At 42.6% G+C, this 17,085-nt stretch overlaps 1 pseudogene; it reads left to right on the top strand.

Annotated features, from left to right (window-relative positions):
- Positions 1-5,128: 5,128 nt before the first annotated feature.
- LOC117723479 (core histone macro-H2A.2 pseudogene) lies at positions 5,129-9,438 on the top strand (annotated as a pseudogene).
- The last annotated feature ends 7,647 nt before the right edge of the window (positions 9,439-17,085 follow it).

The raw sequence follows: 17,085 nt of genomic DNA on the forward strand, positions 1-17,085 counted from the left end.
AGAGAACAGTGACTGAGACCTTGTAGATACCATCAGTGTAGCTTTAGTCACTCATATTGAGATGTTCTGTGTTTTCATTTTCATCTTCCTAAAAACTTTCTGATTTCCTTTTTGATTTTTATTTTCAACCCGCGACTGGATGGATGTACCTTATTTTACGTCTAAGTACCTTAGTCAGTTTTCTATCATGAAGAGACACAACCACAGCAGCTCTTATGAAGGAAAGCATTTATTTATTTTTTATTTATTATTGGATATTTTATTTACATTTCATATGCCCTCCCCTTTCTCCATTTCTCCTCCCTAGAAAACCCCTATCCCATCCCCCCTCCTCCTTTTAGCTTTTATACAATTTTGGTTTTTTAATGTTGATCAAAGGCTTTATAAGTTTGGTAATGCTCAATAACAAGATGCCCATACAATCAGAAGTGTAACCCAATACCCAACCTAGATATACCAACTATCTTTGACTGGGGGAGACACTCGAAAATCCGCCTCCATGTTCTTCTTTTCCTCTCTCTCTCTCTCTCTCTCTCTCTCTCTCTCTCTCTCTCTCTCTCTCATCTCCTAGCTCCTCCTCCTCTTCCTCTTCTTACTCCTCCCACCTTAGCTCCTCCTACATATCACCCTTCCTGTTAAAATAAAACTTTTCTCTCAAAATACAACTGGAGCATAACTATACCAATTTGTGTCAGTAAAGTACAAGATAGACCTAATACCCAGTCCATCATTTTGTTGACCAGAACCTCTGTCATCTCTCCTAACTAAAAGACTTAGTTCTGAACCTGGCTTTTTTCTTGGCTTTAGAATGAATGTCAGCTGAAAACCATCCTCTCAAATCTTTACTCTCAAAGTAAATAGCCAGGATTGGCTATGAGACTCTAAGTCTTCAACCCCGTCAGAAATCCAGAATGACTGAGTTAACTGAAATTATGGGAAGCACAAAACATAGCTTCTAAAACTTAGCCAATTTATAGAGACTGCTGAACACCTGGACAGTCCCTATACTACAAAACGTTGGAGCATCCGATCTTCAGCTTTTTGGCCCAGGATCATCTGATAGACCGACCTAGTGATGCAGAATTATTAAGGGCTGACTACTCTGTCTTGGCAGATATAATCAGTTGACTATTCTCAAGTGTGTCCTTTTCTGGACAGTAATTTGTCTGTAGATGACAAGAGGCAATTCTTGCCTAGTGGCTGTCTCACCACAACTGGAGTAACTCCAAAGATGCTCAATTTCTTCTTAGAATTCAAGACAGGAAGCTGTCAGGAGCAGACAGGTCTCTAATCAAAATGAACATTAATACAGAAATGTTTGTAACATCAATTCTGTGGACTTCTGAAGTTTTGAAAACCAATTATCCATGTAAGGCAATCTGGACTGTTGTCTGTTAACTCCTCTCAGCTATTTCTAAAGAAAATGTAGAAAACACCCTAACAATAAACTCAGAGCCATGAATTTGCTATAGGCCCTCAAATCACAGGTTAACCATCTCAAATCAATTAAAAAAGTTAAAGAAGAACTGGGTCTAAGCCTTGTATTCTTAAATGTGTTATATAGGCACAATGCTTATAAAAGTAACAATATTAATCTCACTTTTATATCAATAAGAAACTCGTGCCAATGAAAACCTCAAATTTGAAATCAAAGTAAAATTTGTACTATTTAAGAAATTATAACTTCATTTTCTTTTTTTATTTTGGTTTTTCGAGACAGGGTTTCTCTGTGTAGCCCTGGCTGTCCTGGAACTCACTCTGTAGACCAGGCTGGCCTCGAACTCAGAAATTGGCCTGCCTCTGCCTCCCAAGTGCTGGGATTAAAGGCGTGCCCCACCTCTTCCCGGCATAACTTCATCTTAATAACAATTATACATATTTCTACTAATAGGTTATGGCTGTGCAATAAATCCTAGCTATTCCTCCCTGTTCCAACAAAACCACTACTTCTTCCTAGAAAGACAGCCCAATATTAACCACCTCAGTCCCCGATCCCAGGGAATGGGGCGCCGACTCTTCATTAACTTCTTCAAGCTGATTAAGGGCATTGAGATATTAAAAGAGGGGCAGAGGGAAGAGTAAATTGATAAGCCTCTGATGCTGTATCTTCACTGCATCCAGCTGGAATTCCAGGACATCAGAGGTTCGAGCAGGTCTGCTCAGCTTGCTTGATGAGTAGATACACAAAGGCGGTATATTCTGCAATATACAATTCTCAAAACAAATTTTAGTATCAAGATAATTATTTGTTTGAATTCTGAAATCTAGTCTTCTGGTGGCCTGCCTATGTCATGTCTAATCCATATAATTCTGGAAGTTTCTATGAGGGTGTGCTCCCACCATCCTCCCATTCCTGCCTCCCTGCTCTCAAATTCCCCAACACTAGTGAATCCAAACTTTCAGGCACCAAGGCCCTCTACTTCCACTGATGCCTGACAAGGCCACCCTCAACTACCTATACAGGTGGAGGCATGAGTCCCTCCCTTTGTGTTCTCGGGCTGGAGACTTTAGAATGGCTACTCCAGCTTGTTTCTTAGGAATATTTGCTTGAAAAATTGTTTTCCAGCCTTTTACTCTAAGGTAGAGTCTGTCTTTGTCACTGAGGTGGGTTTCCTGTATGCAGCAAAATGCTGGGTCATGTTTACATATCCAGTCCATTAGCCTGTGTCTTTTAATTGGGGAATTGAGTCCATTGATGTTAAGAGACAGTAAGGAACAGTGATTGTTGCTTCCTGTTATTTTTGTTATTAGAGCTGGAATTATCTTTGTGTGGCTATCTTCTTTTCGATTTGTTGGAAGAGGATTACTTTCTTGCTCTTTCTAGGGTATAATTTCCCTCCTTGTATTGAAGCTTTCCTGCTATTATCCTTTGTAATCCTGGATTTGTGGAAAGATATTGTGTAAATTTGGTTTTGTCATGGAATATCTTGGTTTCTCCATTTATGGTAATTGAGAATTTTGCTGGGTATAGTAGCCAGGGCTGGCATTTGTGTTCTTTTAGGATCTGTATGACATCTGTCCAACATCTTCTCACTTTTATAGTATCTGGTGAGAAGTCTGGTGTAATTCTGATAGGTCTGCTTTTATATGTTACTTGGCCTTTTTCCCTTACTGCATTTAATATTCTTTCTTTGTTTTGTGTACTTGGTGTTTTGATTATTATGTGATGGGAGGTATTTCTTTTCTGGTCTAGTCTATTTGGCATTCTATAGGCTTCTTGTATGTTTATGGGCATCTTGTTCTTTAGGTTAGGGAAGTTTTCTTCTATAATTTTGTTGAAGATATTTATTGGCCCTTTAAGTTGGAAATCTTCACTTTCATCTGTACCTATTATCCTTAGGTTTGGTCTTCTCATTGTGTCCTGGATTTCCTGGATATTTTATGTTAAGAACTTTTTGCATTTTGCATTTTCTTTGACAGTTGTGTCAATATTTTCAATGGTATCTTCTGTACCTGAGATTCTGTCTTCTATCTCTTGGATTCTGTTGGTGATGCTTGCATCTATGACTCCTGATTTCTTCCCAAGGTTTTCTATCTCCAGGGTAGTCTCCCTTTGTGATTTCTTGATTGTTTCTACTTGATTGTTTTTATGTCCTGGATGGTTTTGTTCAATTCCTTTACCTGTTTGGTTGTGTTCTCTTGTAATTCTTTAAGGGATATTTGTGTTTCCTCTTTAAGGGCTTCTACCTGCTTACCTGTGTTCTCCTTAAACTCTTTGAGAGTGTTATTTATGTCCTTCTTAAAGTCCTCTAACATCATCATTAGAAGTGATTTTAAATCTGAATCTTGCTTTCCTAGTGATATGGGGAATTCAGGATTTTCTTGTGTGGGAGAACTAGGTTCTAATGATGCCAAGTACCCTGGGTTTCTGATGCTTATGTTCTTGTGCTTGCCTTTCGCCATCTGGATCCCCTTAGTGCTACCTGCCCTGTCTCTGACTGGTGCCTGTCTTTCCTATTATCTTGGTTGTATCGGAACTGTGTGGGTTGGGTGTTACTACTGGGGTTATAGCTGGGGCCCAAAATCTGCTCAGTGCTCAGGCACAGACAGGAAGGAACCAGTGCTCCAGGCCAGGAGTGAATTCCTGGGTCCTAGTGGGTCCCAGTTACTCCCTGTTTGGGGTGGGTGTTGCTGTCTTCTTACCTAAGATACTGCCCAAGTTAGAGCCTGGGATCCCCGCTTCCTCTGGGTTCTGTGAGATTGGGGGCAGAGCTGCCACCCAGGATCTGCTCAGTGCCTGGGCCCAGACCGTAAAGAGAAGGAAATCATTTAATTGGAGCTTGCTTATAGTTTCATCATGGCAGGGAACATGGCAGGGTGCAGGCCCATGTGGTTCTAGAGAAGGAGCTGAGAGTTCAACACCTGGATCTTCAGGCAGCAGGAGGAGAGAGATACTGGGCCTGGCTTGAGGGCTGCTTGAAACCTCAAAGGCCACCTGCAGTGACACACTTTCTCCAACAAGGCCACGCCCATTCTGACAAGCCACACCTATTCCATCAAGGCCACACCCACCTCAGCAAAGCCACGCCTATTCCATCAAGCCCCCCTCTCCGTTCTTTTATTGTTGATTTCTCCTTTAATTTCTTTCAGGCCAGAGAGTTGTATGAGTAAAATCCTTCTCATATAACTGAGATTTGATTTATCGCTGAGAACTTTGTTTTGACTCGCATTCTGTGCGCCTTTGAGAACGTTATCGGCTATTGTTGGCTTGAGCGTTGTGTAAGGATAAGTTAATCAGGGCTTGCTCGGTTAGCCCATAGTTTTGATGAGTTTCTCTCCACTTGTTCTGTCAGTTATTTTGAGAGACAGAGAAAGAGAGAGAGGGAAAGAGAGAAAAAATGAAGGGAGCTTTATTGAAAAAGTAGATATTTAGATAACAATCAGTGACTTTTCATGGCTGACTGTGGCCTTAATTGAGAGGCTCTTCGGGTTTTCTTACATGGTCTCTCTTTTCTTCTTCTGTTTATTTATTTATTTGTTTATTTGTTTTTATTTTTTTCTTTTGGAGTGCTTCATGTACCCTAGGCTGGGCCTAAACTTGCTATGTGACTGAGGGTGACCTTGAGCTTCTGGTCCATCTCCTGGTTGCTGGGAGTCCAGGCATACATCATTGAATCCAGCTTAAGTGATGCTGGAGATGGACACGGGGCCTCCTGAATGCCACACCGAGCTCCACACCGAGCTCCACGCCCAGCTCATGCCCTGTGCTCTCCGAAGCAGATGTATTCAGCTACACTTGTGTTCAACTGGAAGACTGACGTGGCTTCTGTCACAAACCTCAGCACGTCCCCGTGTGGCCCTCTCTTTTGTTCTGTCTCATCTCTTCAGTAGCATTTTGGGTATTTCCCTTGTTGCAGAGACAAAAATACCTGTGCGGAGCAACGTAAGCGAGGAGGGTTTGTTTCGATCCATGGTGCGGCAGAGGAGGATTGGCAGCTGGGTGACTCTGACCCTGTGAGTGCTTGGAAAGCTCAGACTGGAATAGAGCTCGCCAAAGCCTGCTCCTAGGGACCCACCTCCACCAATCAGTGCCTTCCTTACCAGAGGGTTCTTAACTCTCTAAAGCAGTTCTACCAATCTGGGCACCAAGCATCCAAACGCATGAGCATGGGGAGAACACGCTGTACTCAAGCCCTAACATGGAGTCTAAGTCTCTTTCTTTCTCTTTAGTTAAAAACATAATTTTATTATATTTTACATCCTGACCTATTTTACGTCCCTCTCCTCCCAGTCCCTGCCCCCATTTCTCCCTCATCCATGCTCTCTCCATTTCTCTTCAGGACCGGCCTCAGCTACGTAATGAGTTCCCGGCTACCTTTTGTTTGTTTGTTTAAGCATGGCTGGTTGATTTTTTTTTAACAAGGTCTCACATTTCAGAGGGTAGCCTGGAACTCACTATGTGGCTTAGGCTGGTCTTGAACTCCTGCCTCCACCTCCCGAGTGCTGAGATTTTAGGCCTGACGTACCTTCACGTAGCTTCTCTTTAGATCTTGGAGAGAGCGTCTCACGGTGCAGCCCAGAGTGGCTCTCCCCACCAGCTAGTCCAATTTTCCTTTCAGAGAGGTAAACAGCTTTACTAGGGAGCAAGGGAGAGTTGGCAAGATCCTCAAAGGAGAGGGCATCACCTCTGCTACACTTGGTTGATAAGAAGTATCACAATGCCAGCCTGGACTCAAGAGACAGGAAGTGCACTTACTGGGGGATCAGCACGCGCTTAAGTGGAGGAGGGCCTTGATGGCAACCTCTTTTGAGGAGTGTTCCACACAGATACAGCTAGCTAAAAGCCATAGCTAAAATTACTGATCACATCGGAGTCAGACAGCAGGGCACATACCTAACACATGCCAGCTCATGGTATCTCTCTGTGTGAAATCCCATGCCTAGTTGAGTTCAAGACCAACCTCAGCTAACTCAGGTGAGGGGTTCATGGCACTCCCACCCCCACCCCATGAGAGAACAAACACACAGTCATCGAGCCCAGCTGGGATGATCTTTTGCAGACAAGCACAGCTGAACATCTCAAGATAGCAGTCGTTTGGCTCTGAGGGAAATCCTGTGTATTGGCACAACAGTCAAATCCGGAAGACAGCACTTCCTGATGCTCTTCCCTGTCTACCTATATTCCCAGCACCTAGGAAACCAGGTTGGATGATTAACTGTTAGAGTCTAGCATGGCTATAGAGGGAACCCCTAGCTTAAAAGATAAATGCAACTCTTAGAGGTAGGGGCACGCTCAGTGTTAGTGTGCTTGTCATATGCAATGCTCTCTGGGGCACAATGAAAAACATTTTGTGGTTGTTTAAGATCCAGGTGTAGCTGTGTACACTTTTAATTTCAACACTCAAGAAGCATCACCTAGGACTTCCTGCTATCTGCCAATCCAGATGTAGAACTCTCAGCGACCTTTCCAGCGCCTTGTCAGCCTGCATGCTGCCATGTTTCACTGCCATGATGGATTAAAGCTTTGAATTACTGTGTAAGTGCCAGGAGGCCACCGAGTTAGCAAGCTGAGAGGGAAACTGAGGCAAGATATCAGGCTGGAGCAAGAAGTTGTCCCAGCTGTCTGGGTCAGTCAGGGCCACTGTTGTCTTTTTAGTAGGGCTGTTGTGTTGTGGTAAATCTCCGACCCAAATAAGTCTGGTCAAGGAAAACACAACTCAATATTTATGATTATAAATTGCAAGCCTAGATTGGGCAGATTTACCATTGCACTACTCTATTCCCCAGCTATAAGATCCCTTATAACTTGCGGTTTTTCTAGGCCACATTCTTTTCCTCCTTTGTCCTTCCATCTCCGGCTCCCCATCATCTCTGTAGCCTCTCTCCTGTCGACTTCCTCTTCTGATTCCTCCTCTTCTGACTCCTCGTCTTTCGACTCCTCCCCTAAGCCCTTTTCCCTATCTCCCCTTCTACTGCCCAATCACTGGCTCTACCCTTTATTTTACAAATTCAATTGGACAGAAGGTTCACAATATTCACTCCTCCTCCGCAGCCCCTCCCAGGAGTGGAACTACCATCAAAACAAAAGGCTGAGGCAATCCACAACACTGTTGATGAGGTACCTCTCTAGTATGAAGCTGCCATCATTGAGAACCTGGCAGCAGAAATCCTAGAATTGGTTTGAAATGCTTTGAGGGACAAGAAGAAGGTCCACTATCCCCCCAGACACATCCTGCTGGCCATTGCCAATGAAGAGGAACTCAACCAACTGCTGAGAGGAGTGACCATCGCTAGTGGGGGTGTCCTGTCACACTGAACGGTTGGCCAAAAGTGAGGGACCGAAGGCAAGTCAGAAATGATTCTCTCCCCAGTTGCCAGGGAAAAGAAGGCAAGAAGGGGAGTAAGAAATTCAAGGCCACCAAGCTATGGATGTCTCAGATGTCCAAGCCAACTGATAGCGACAAAGAAAGGACATCAGATTCCACCTCAGAAGACGGGGCTGGGAGATGGCTTTACCAGTCTTCAAAGAGCCTTGTTTTGGTGCAGAGGCTATCCGTGACCCAAAGTGACATCAGCCATATTGGCTTCATGAGGGTGGAGGGCATTGTCTACCCAACCACAGCTGAAATCAACCTCAAAGAAGAGACAGGTAAAGCCCTTTTCAAGGCTGGAGGTAAAGAGTTCTTGGAGACAACAAAGAGTTCTTGGAAACAGTGAAGGAACTCCACAAATCCCAAAGCTCTTTGAAAATTGCCAAAGTGGCCATCAGCCAGTCCAGTGGACTCGAAGCCAATTTTGTTATCCACTGTCACATCTCCCAGTGGGGCTTCCACAAATGTGAAGAACAACTGGAGGAGGCCATTGACAAGTGCCTGTCCACAGCCGAGGGTAAGAAGCTTAAGTCTGTAGCCTTCCTACCTTTTCCCAGTAGCAGGAACTGGTTCCCCAAACAGATGGCCGCCCAGGTGGCCCTCAAGACCATCTTGACACACTTCAACAACTTGAGCGTGTCCTTCCTGAAGAACCTGTACTTGCAGCTATCTGACAGTGAGAACATTGGCTTGCTTCTATGTGCAGCAGATGGCCAAACTGGACACCAATGATCTCTCCAGTGGGAATGGAGAAGGAGCAATGGTTCTGTCACCAGAGCAGGGGTTTTATTTCTTTAAAAGGATTGACAAAGGGCGACATAGCAGGGAAGGAGGGGGGGGGGGTGGCTGAGAGGGTAGCAGAGGCAGAGGGAACATGTCCTGCCTGCCTGCAGAAGGGGCTTGGAGCATTTTATACTCTCTTCACAAAGGGCCTCTTGCATTTAGCTGTGCCTCCACCAGGGGTTACTGTCTATGCATTTTCTTCATTTTGTATTAGAACTTAAAAAAATTTTAAAACATAAAAATAGAACTTGCTTAGTGCTGTGGGGGTGGGGGTGGGGGGCAGCCCTGACAGGGTCAGGTACCGAGGCGGGACACAGCTTCAGAGGAAGGCCCAAGACTGATGGCCTCTGGTCTTTAACTCTCTCTTACTGTTCTGGCAATTTAACTCTCACTGTTCTGGATCCAAAAGCTGATGGCTTCTGGGGATTTCATACATAAAGAAGAAGAAAGAAAAAAAAGAAGAAAGAAAGTCAGGAACACACACACACACACACACACACACACACACACACACACACCCCACACACACCCCACACACACTCTGGTTGGGCTCTGACCACTAGTTTCATCAATTTCACAAATGTACATGCATACTTATAAAACATACACATATGTATGTATATACATGTAAACAGACAGACATACACATATACACACATATGTATGTATGTACATACATGTAAACAGACAGACATATATGCACAGATATGTATGTATGTACATACATGTAGACAGATATACATACACATATATACATTTGGTGGATGAAGCAAAGCCCCAACAGCCACACTTTCTTTTTTCTTTTGACTTTTTTATACCTTCTGAGACAAAAGTTTTTTTTTTTTTTTTTAATAAAATTACCTTATAGATAAAATAAAAGGGGAGTTACAGAAGGATGCAGTTAGTAAGTTCAAAGCAGTGTTCCATTCTCTAGGCTCATTATAAGTTCAAAGCAACAGTTTCACATGGCCTTGCTTTATCACAGGGCACACCTGTGGCCTCTCATCCTTGGACCTGACCTAGAATGAATGGTTTTTCTCTTTTCTTTCTTCCTTCCTTTCTTTCTTTCTTTCTTTCTTTCTTTCTTTCTTTCTTTCTTTCTTTCTTTCTTTCTTTCTTTTTTTTTTTTTTTTTGAGACAGGGTTTCTCTGTGTAGCCCTGGCTGTCCTGGAACTCACTCTGTAGACCAGGCTGGCCTTGAACTCAGAAATCTGCCTGCCTCTGCCTCTCAAGTGCTGGGATTAAAGGCATGCGCCACCACTGCCTGGCTGAATTTTTTTTTCTCGATCACAAATCTGTCCCAAGCCTATTTCTCTTTTTAGTGCAATTTATGAAAGCTCATTGTATCGCTTATTATGTAGCCTTTACTTTCTATTCTATGAGGAGTGGGCACATTCTATTCTTGATTCTAACTTTATCACACCTTTCTGGCAAAACAACTCAAACCATCTCTTAAACTTTCTTCCTAAAATTATTTGAACCGAATCAGGAATCCTATAAAGTCATTAATTCATCTAAACAGCATTAATTTATGAAAATTCATCTTCATGTTGATCTGCAGGAAACTTGCCCAATAGGGTGGGCTGTTACCCAGGAAGTAATCAGACCAGGCTATAGGCAGTGGATGGTCTCCCAGTGTCCACTCACACCCGACAAATCAATGAGGAGTCTGGCAATGACAGAAGAAAGCACACCAGCAGCAAGAAGCAACCCTGGGACGAAGTCTCTGGGGCCGTGCAGCTGGGCAAGATGGTGGGCTGTCTCCAGGGAGCTCACTTGCCCTCTGCAGCTCTTCCTGCATGGCGTCTGACATGCTGGTTTATAGCATTGACTTCCACACACCCTGTCTCACACACAAACCCTTTCAAAGTTGTTAAGTCTTTGGTTCTTCCCAAGTGAAGAGTGACGGCCATTTGTGTACACTGGCTGTTTCCTTCAGTGAAGAGAAGATAAGAAAGATGTCCTGGGGTGCTTCTCTCTTCCGTTCCAGGGCCCTCTCCTTGACCCCTAAAATATTTGTAACTATACCTGAAGAGTTTTGCTTCTGGGTTTTGTTTGTTCCTTCAAACATTTGTCTTTTAAAGAAAAAGAAAAATGAAGGGGGAAAAAGCATCATCTACATCCCTGTTGGCCTTTGGCCATTGCTGACCTGTTATCTGCTAATGGATTTTACTGTTTTATATTTCACATTTAAGTGAGATCTTGTAATATTTCTTTTTCCTACAGTGTTCTTTTAAAAATTTTTAAATTCTTTTTGTGTGTGAGTGTTTTTTTCCCCATGGGTATGTCTGTGGACCACATGCATGCCTAGTGCCTTTGGAGGCCAAAAGAGGGGGTATCAGATCCACTGGGACTGGGGTCACAGACAGTAGTGAGCCTCAATGTGGGTGCTGGAAATTAAACTCAGGTTCTCTGGAAGAGCAGACAGTGCTCTTAATCACTGAGCCATCCCTCCAGCCCCATGGCATTTCCTATTGTAAGTACCAGGATTTGGTGACTGGATCAATGTGGGTGGGTAAGAAAGCAGAGAAGTGCTACCTTTAACAGTAGCTCAGATGTGTGTGCAGACCCAAGGAAGAACGAAAAACAATGGAAGCTGCGTCCATTTGGAGAGGGAGAGGGAGAAGATGATGTGGACACTCCGAGTTGTGGGAGTGACCCTCGAGTAGTGTGATGCATGACTCTGAAGACCTGACACATTCGCTTTCATTTCACACTTAGAAAATTTGAGCCTCAGAAGAGAAGTCATCCACTTGCCCCAGGTTCACAGATCCTCCCTGTCTGATCTGTGTTTGCTTATTCTTCACACATTCTGTTTGCCTTTTTCATGGGTAAAGAAATTAATGAAAAATTCATCAGTAAAGTACGGCAGCCCTTCAGACCTTGCTCAGTGTGCAACTCCACTCTCATTCTGGTCCCGCAACTCTTAGGAGAGGACGGAAGCTATAGCCAAGAGACTGTTGATTTTTCTCCATTAATTTTTTATGATGCTGGAAATTGAACACATGGCCTGGCATGTGCCCCATAAGCACTCTCACATCCCTAGCCCTAAACCAATATTACTAAAAAAAAAATTTAAATTACTGGCTGGGTGTGGTGGTGCATGCCTTTAGTCTCAGCACTCAAAGAGGCAGAAGCTCAAGGATATCTGTGAGTTTGAGGCCAGCCTAATCTATACAGAGAGTTCCAGGGGAGACAAGACCACATAGAGAGATCCTGTCTCAAAATCTTTTAAAAATACATACATATATACTGATATAGTGTTCGTGCATGTGCCACAGTGCATGTGTGGCAGAGGAAAACTTACAGGATTTGATTTTCTTACTATGTGAGTCCCAGGAATATATCCTCTTGGGTTGACAATATTATTTTAGACTTATTTAGTTTATATGTATGTGTATTTGGCCTGTATGTATGTATATGTACCATGTGTGTATTGTAACACATTCTCATTCTGTTAGATTTTTTTTTTTAAGTTTTATTTTTATTGCTGGGGATCGAACCAAATGCTCTAACCACTGAGCTATACCCCCAATCCCATGTTAGGTTTTTCAAGTGATATCTTACAGGGAAAGAAAATTTTACCTTCTCTATTTTGCCTAGGAACCTAAAACAGTATTTTTACAGCCTGACTTGACTCTCTCCCTCTTTCTGACTGAGCCTCCCATATCACAGACGGGCTGGAATTCACTATAAACCTGAGGATGACCTTGAGTTTTTGATCTTCCTCTACTTTCCAAGTACTGATATTACAGGTGTGTGCCTCCACACGCAGTTTTATGTAGTGTTTAGTTACTTTTCTTTTGTTATGATAAGACATCATGTCCAAGGTAACTTACGGAAGAGTGTTTTGGGACTTGAGTTTCAGAAAGTAAGTCCATACCCATCATGGTAGGAAGCGTGGCAGCAGGCAGGCAGGCAGGCATGGTGCTGGGGCAACAGCTTAGATCTTACATTCTTACCTGCAGGCACAAGGCAGAGAGCTAATTGGGGATGAGTGTGCAGGGATGATTAGCTCACTCGTGGGTGTGGGTGTGGGTTCCTGTTGGGTAGAGTTGTGATCCCCGAGTGTCTATCCTGGGCAGCTCAGGGAGGTGTGGCCCACAGGGAGAAGCAGAAGCATGAGATTTTTGGCTGAGTTCCCTCTGCTGCCGAGCCCCATCTGGTGTGGGGAGAACTCAGTCTGAAGTTCTGCAGGGGGTGGGGGGTGGGGTTGGGGCCCTTGAGTTGGACCTGGAGGCCCGTGGTCTCCATTGGGGCTCCCAGACGCTGCTGGGGGGGGGTGGGCCGCGGATGAACAGAGACTGGGGCGTATGGGGCTGGCAAGGAACGAGGGAGAGGAAAGCCCTGACCGCCCTGGTGGAAAGATTGTTTGGCAGGGTTGGCTAGCTTGGTTGAGTCAGTGGTCCCTGTGGCTGGAACACAGAGAAGTCCTTGACGGGAGATTAGACACGGCTCAGTAGTTGAGACCTTCTTCACAATTCCTCAGAGTGGGCCCCAAAAGCACAAGAAAGTCCATGGTTCCAAAAGCTTTATTTTCATGGCAGATGGTAGATGGATCTGGATGCATCCCCTCTTAGGTCAGGGCGGACCTGACTTAAATAGGGAGGGAGGAGGGTTTGGGAAAGGAATATATAATTGGCTATGCCCTCTGGCCTTTAGGTATTGCATTAATAATGAAATCTCTCGAGGGCCTGAGGCCTGTAGTCACGCCCTCTACCTGTGGAGGGGCTGGTAGGGGCATTGCCCTATGTAACTGAATGGCACAGATCAATGGTGTTTCAGGAGCCTGGGGTCTGGGGGCATGGCCGAATACCTGCTGTTGTCCCATTGAGGTCCGGGGTTCGAGGCCTGTGTCCCACTGGAAACCAAGCCATCCCTTCACGGTCCCACATGGGTGGGCTTTTGAAACCTTAAAGCCCACACCTATGTCTTACCTCCTCCAACTAGGCCACACCTCTTAATTCGTCCTAAACAGTTCCACCAACTAGGGACCAAGTAGTTCACTATATGAGTCTATGGGGGCATTCTTATTTATTCTTATGTGGTTAGATCCAAGGATGTAACCCAGGGCTTTTTGCATGTTGAGAAAGCACTCTACTAATTGAGCTATATTCCCAGCCCTAAGAATTTGATATATTCTTTTAAAATATGTATTATTTTAGGTGGTACTAGAGAGTGAACCCAGAGCTGCTTGCTTACTAGGGCAAGGCTCTACCATTGAGCTACACACCAGCTCTTCTATGACTTTAGACATTTCTTTGGGTTTACTAGTATATGATTTAATATTTAAAAGTGATTCATTTATTTATTTTATTGGGTGAGTATTTTGTGATGTTTACGTGTGAGCTATCTGCTTGCAATTCCTAAGGAGACCAGAAGAGGGAGACAGATCTTCTGGAGCTGGAGTTACAGATGGTTGTGAGTTGTCATGTGGGTCCTGGGAATCGAACTTGGATTCTCTGGAAGAGTAGTTTAATATTTTTTGGTTATAAAATAATATGTGTGGCCAGCCAGATGGCTCAGGAGGCAAAGGTGCTTGCAGCCAAATCTGATGACTTGAGTTTTATCCCTGGAACCTGCATATATAAAAGAGAGAAGCAGTTTCTGCAAGTAGTCCTTTGATCTCTACTTGTGAGTGCTGGCATGTGTGCACCCATATGCTCACCCTCCAACTTACACAGACAGTAAATAAATAGATAAATGCAAGTTTTTTTTTGTTGTTGAGGCATGATTCCTGTAAAGTATATTGGCAAGATTTTCCCTGTCCAATCTCTTTAAATATTAGTGCAGCAGGAAGCCTGTGATTGGACAGGGAAAAGGGAGGCGGACCTAAGAGTTGCAGAGAGAGGGGCCCAGGGAGAGAGGAAGGAGATTCAAGGTAGATAGCAAACAGGATGATTCAGAACCAGCATGGCTTTAAGTAGCCACAGGTAGTTATGATTATCTTAGAGGGTTAGAATATTTGGGATAATTTGTCTGTATTGTGTGGACATCTTGTGTATTGAGATTTAACCTTATATAAATCTGACTGGTTTAAAAAAACCCTCTAACTCAGCCTAATAATCTAAAATTTCTAGTGGATAATCTAATAAACTTATGGATCATTTTTATATAAATAGTTATCATATCTAATGTTTTAAATTCTTTCTTGCAGATACCTGCTCCCACCTAACAACATTTTCTTTTTGTTTGGAGGAATGCTGGTAATTATTTTTAGCTTTTGTATCTTTAAGTATGTTTTTATTTCTTTAAGAATTTTGGGTGTGCGGCTGATACCCTGTTTTGAAAGATATCTGTACTCCCCCTGAACACTTATGCTCCTGTGTCATCCCCTTCCCCACATCCTGCATTTTCGTGTTTATAATCCCTGTGTTAAAAAGTAAAAATTATGATTTGATAATAATAAAAAAAAGAAAAAAAAGAAAGAAATAACACACAGTGTCCCCCTGGCTCTGCTGACTTATCTTCTGACAATCCATTTTCTTGTTCTCAGAAATACTTTGAATTATAAAACATTATTGTGGTTTTTGTTAGTATGCTGGGTAAAATAATTTTTATTGATTTCATTTTAAACTTCAAAGTTTGTAGTGAGTTAAAATGCCCTTCAACATAATTATAGGTCATATTTATTTTCATATTGTAAAATGCTAGTTAATCTGTTGAACATTTTAAAAAACTGGATTCCTTTTTGAGAATTTCATATGTAAGCATTGTATTTACATAATTTTTCCCTTTCTCTCCTTCCTCCCACTCTTCCCAACCTCCTATACTTTTCAAATACATCTTATTATTTAATTATTGTTCATATATGTGTGTATATATGTATACTTGTATAAGTATGTATGTATATACAAATACTGATAAAGTGTTTTGAGTAAAAAGAATTTTGGGTGTGAGTATTTATTTGCATGTGTGTATACGTGTGTGGATATGCATGTGGCATGGTGTGCATTTCGAGGTCAGAGGATAACTCTCTGCAGTCAGTTCTCTTCTACCATGTGGGTCCTGAGAATTAAACTTAGGCTTGGCAGTGAGTGCTTTCCATGCTAAGTCATCCTGCAGGTCCTTTACTTCTTATTTAATTAGCAAAAAGGCATATTTAAATATAATTCACATGTTATACAACTTCACTTCTTTAAAATGTACAATTAATTCAATTTTAGTTTATTTAGTACAACCACCATTTAGCTAATTTTAGAACATTAAAGTTGTATTTATTATTATTATTATTAATTTATTTATTTGTGAGTGTGCATGCACATATATGATGTGTGGATGGGTGCACATGCCATGGCTTGCGCGGAGGCTAAAGGATTACTTTGTTGAGTTGATTCTTTCCTTCACTTTTACTTGGGTTCTGGGAGTTGAACTCAGGTCTTCAGGCTTGCGCAGTGAGTAAAATGGAGTGAACCGTCTCATTTTCATCACTTCAAAAAGAAACCCTTAGATAGCCCTTCAGTTATCATCTCTATCCCCTTAACCCTCTCTGTCTAGGAGGCCACTGTCTGCTTGCCCACATGGTTTGTCTTTCTTGGATGCTGCCACCCTTACCACTATCTTCTTACACTTAGAACCATTTATTTAAGCAAGATGCTTTTCCTTGGTGCAAGATTCTATGTGGATGGTTTTCTCTTAGTGCTTGAGCTATTCTGATTCATTGTTTTTTCTCTTGCATTTATTACCAGTGAGGAATGTGTTGTCACGGTTATCTTTGTTTCTTTCAACACAGCATGCATTTTTTTCTTTGACTGAGCTTAGAGCAATCCTCTTTCCACCACCATGGGGATTTCTTGATTGCAGTATGACTTGATATCAATTTAAGAAATTTCAGATAAAAATTAATTATGAATGTGCATGCATGCTTTTACAGACACACACAGAGGCCAGAGGACAACTTCTGAGAGTTGGTTCTCACTTTTCACCCTGTGGAGGCAGAGCCTCTCTTGGTTCTGCTGCTGCCATGCTTCCTGCTCTGAGTTAATTGGCTCTCAAGCTTTCCATTCTTCTAAAGGATGCTGGGATTAAGATGCACCAGCCCATCTGCTTTCCACATGGGTTCTGGCATGGAACTTGGCTAGTCAGTTAGGCTTGATGGCCAGACTTCTGGTTGCTGAACTAGCTACTTTCTGCTTCTCCATTTAAAGTTCACGCTATTTTGTGTTTGGGGTTCATTTGAATTACTTAATATATGGGTTTTCAGTTTTCACCTAATTTGCAGACAGTTTGACTATGACCTCCTCATATATATTTTTCCTATTCCTCTCCTCTGAATATTCCAACTTCATACACACACACATACATATACACATATATACACAAATCCACATACTCAGACACACATATACATACTTATACGCATGCACATAGCACACATATACATACATATTTAGATATACATGCATATCCATATACATATATACATACATGCATATCCATATACATATATACATACATGCATATCCATATACATATATACATACAAGCATAT

The sequence above is a fragment of the Arvicanthis niloticus genome, chromosome 18, assembly GCF_011762505.2.
Source record: "Arvicanthis niloticus isolate mArvNil1 chromosome 18, mArvNil1.pat.X, whole genome shotgun sequence".
NCBI classification, from domain to species: domain Eukaryota; kingdom Metazoa; phylum Chordata; class Mammalia; order Rodentia; family Muridae; genus Arvicanthis; species Arvicanthis niloticus.